At 32.6% G+C, this 2,607-nt stretch overlaps 1 long non-coding RNA gene across 1 annotated transcript; it reads left to right on the top strand.

Annotated features, from left to right (window-relative positions):
• Positions 1 to 93: 93 nt before the first annotated feature.
• Positions 94 to 2,155, top strand: LOC111206057. Its single transcript, XR_002658336.2, has 3 exons — positions 94 to 580; positions 735 to 1,076; positions 1,601 to 2,155. It is a non-coding gene; the product is annotated as an uncharacterized LOC111206057 (long non-coding RNA).
• The last annotated feature ends 452 nt before the right edge of the window (positions 2,156 to 2,607 follow it).

Below are 2,607 nucleotides of genomic sequence, written 5' to 3'. Positions count from 1 at the left end.
AAATTTCGAATCTAACAATCTATTCTATTAAAACTGAAATACAATTAGTACTTAACCCTGATTTTTCCTTAATATTTACCATGTCATTGGGCTTATACACAGTCATTTTTAACATGGCAAACTCTGCCTAATAAATTAACGTGTCCTTAAAGGGAAAGAGGCGACTACATTAAGGGTACTTAAGTACTCTGATTACATTAACCTAATATTCTCTTATTTGATAGAACCTTGGCGATTAGAGGGAGAGAGGCGAGTGATGACGATCGTGTTGATTCTTCCACTAACAGCGTCCTTATGTTAATCATCTTGCGTTGGAGTCTTGGAGAGCTCATCGGAGTTGTGTACCACGAGGAGGAGCCAGACCTTTCCCAATGGAGCTATGTATATCTCAGTGGAGCTATTCCCGATGTGGCCAAGTTTTCGATGAAGTCTTTGATAAAGAAGCATTATATGAGAAGCACCGAAAGTACTCGTGGGACGATTTGAAACTGTTTGAATAATTATGTTCCCAGTGTAGAGAACGCTCTCACAAGTTTTCTTTTTGACTTCTCTTCTGTCTTTTTGTCCTCTCGTGACTAAGGTTTGTGTTTTGACTCTTTTCTGTTGTGGGCTACTCAATTGTTCCATTTTTGATTCAAAGTTATGTTCCTTTTACCTAAATGTTTAGACTTTGTTCGTTTTTTGTTTGAGGATTCATCACTAGAACTCATTGAAACTCTGTTGATTACATATAGGAAAAGAATATATTAGTAGTGGCATCATGGTGGACAGTTAAGCTGTACCTTCACCTGTTAGCAAATGGTAAGCACACCACTGTATCTGTTTCGGAGGAGGTCTCCGGATATATTCGTTTGGAAACAATTCCCAAGCCGAAGCATTCTGATACTGTCATCTAATACTAATGGCGTGTACTCAGATCCAATTGATCCTAAGGAGGTCACTGCTGTCCTTTTTGTTGATGTTAAAGCTCATTAGTGTTCTGTTTGTCTTATCTCTATTTGGAATGTGTTGTAGCTTCTAAGACACTGTAGAAGAGATTAGACTCTGGAGATTTTTCCATTTTAGAACAATTTGAGGTACTTCTTTTACTTCGACTCCTCCATGCTTCTTAGCTCTGAAATTTCTGTGCAAGTCTTATCCTTGATGGTTTTGATGTTTTTGAGTTTGCACCTCTTTTGCTTTGTCCTATGTTAAAGTTTCTCTGGTAGCTACATAAAGTTTTGTTACTTGCCATCTTATTGATTCTGGAATACTAATGCTTGGTGTTGTTATGTGCATGTTATATTTAGTGTAGGGTGAAGATTTAAGTCTATTTCAAAAGTTTTGTTTAACTTGAAGTAACTATATGTTGGTCTGTTCAAACTCGTGTGAATATTGGTGTTTGAACAAATATTTTGTCATTTCCTGATAAATCTTGCTTTTCATCCATGTTCTTTTATAGCAAGGGGATGTGTTTTAAAAATGTAAAGGTGCGATGGAATACAATTCAGCAAATATTGTATACTATCAACAGTGTGCCATTTTAGCTCAATTCTTTCTCTCTTTTGATATACCATTCCGTGTTTCTGAAATAGTGTGCCATTTTTGCTTGTAAGCACAGGTAAGAGAAGAACTTGCGAAAAAGGATTTCGAAAATTTAAAGCAAGACAATGCTGATATAGAACCACAAAACCAGCCACAACAATAGCAGCCAAAAGTATTTCAGAAATGGCTTATACCAGTTTTGAATGACCGTACTACTTCTGAAATTTCAGCTAATGCATTATCCTTGACCATTAGCTCTAAATAAGTTTTTATTGCTTTGCAGAAACAATATTTAATAAAATAGTTAAATATAAAACACATAAGCAATTAGAAAAATGAGAAATAAACTTGCACGGGTCAAAATCTAAAGGACTTTGAAACAATTTTATAGTCTTTAATAACTTGGTCAATGTATGTAGAATTTTTTTTTTGCTTAGATTAATTTAACTAAGAGCAATTTTTTTTTTTGCTAACTGCAAAAGCAGTGTTTTAAAATAAATACTATCATCTTTGGTCAAAATTAAATGTAATAAAGTGAAAGGCTTTGTATAATTGTAAACAATTCTTTTAATTTGGATTTAGTTTATGGTTCCAACATAAAAATACATTTAGCAAAACTATTACTTATATTTAAAAATTTTATGCACTAAATAAGTTAATAATTTGTTTATAATTTTATCACTAAAAATAATTTAAAACGAAAACCAATAATCAAACTAAAAATGAACTAAACAAAACAATATGAAAGTAAAAAAAATAGACATGTAATTTAAAACAAATATGTAATATGGTAAATGTTATATATGTGTAAAATTAAAATATATATAGACTATTCATTTTTATAAATAAAAACAACTACTGTAATCGGAGAAGTAGTCGTATTAACGTGTATTAAATTACGAGTCGCCACGAATTGTTGGTCTAGTCAATACCCATAACAAACACCTCAAGAGTCATCAATGAGATATTTATCCAGTAAGCTAACCGTACCACATGGGTAGGTCCAGTATTCTCCCTTCTTGTTTCTATCGAGATTTATTTTTCTTTCCAGCACCAAATTTTGTTTTATTTGATTCGATTTGA

This window comes from Brassica napus, chromosome C5 (assembly GCF_020379485.1).
Source record: "Brassica napus cultivar Da-Ae chromosome C5, Da-Ae, whole genome shotgun sequence".
Taxonomy (NCBI): domain Eukaryota; kingdom Viridiplantae; phylum Streptophyta; class Magnoliopsida; order Brassicales; family Brassicaceae; genus Brassica; species Brassica napus.
This window is presented reverse-complemented; position numbering and strand designations above follow the sequence as displayed.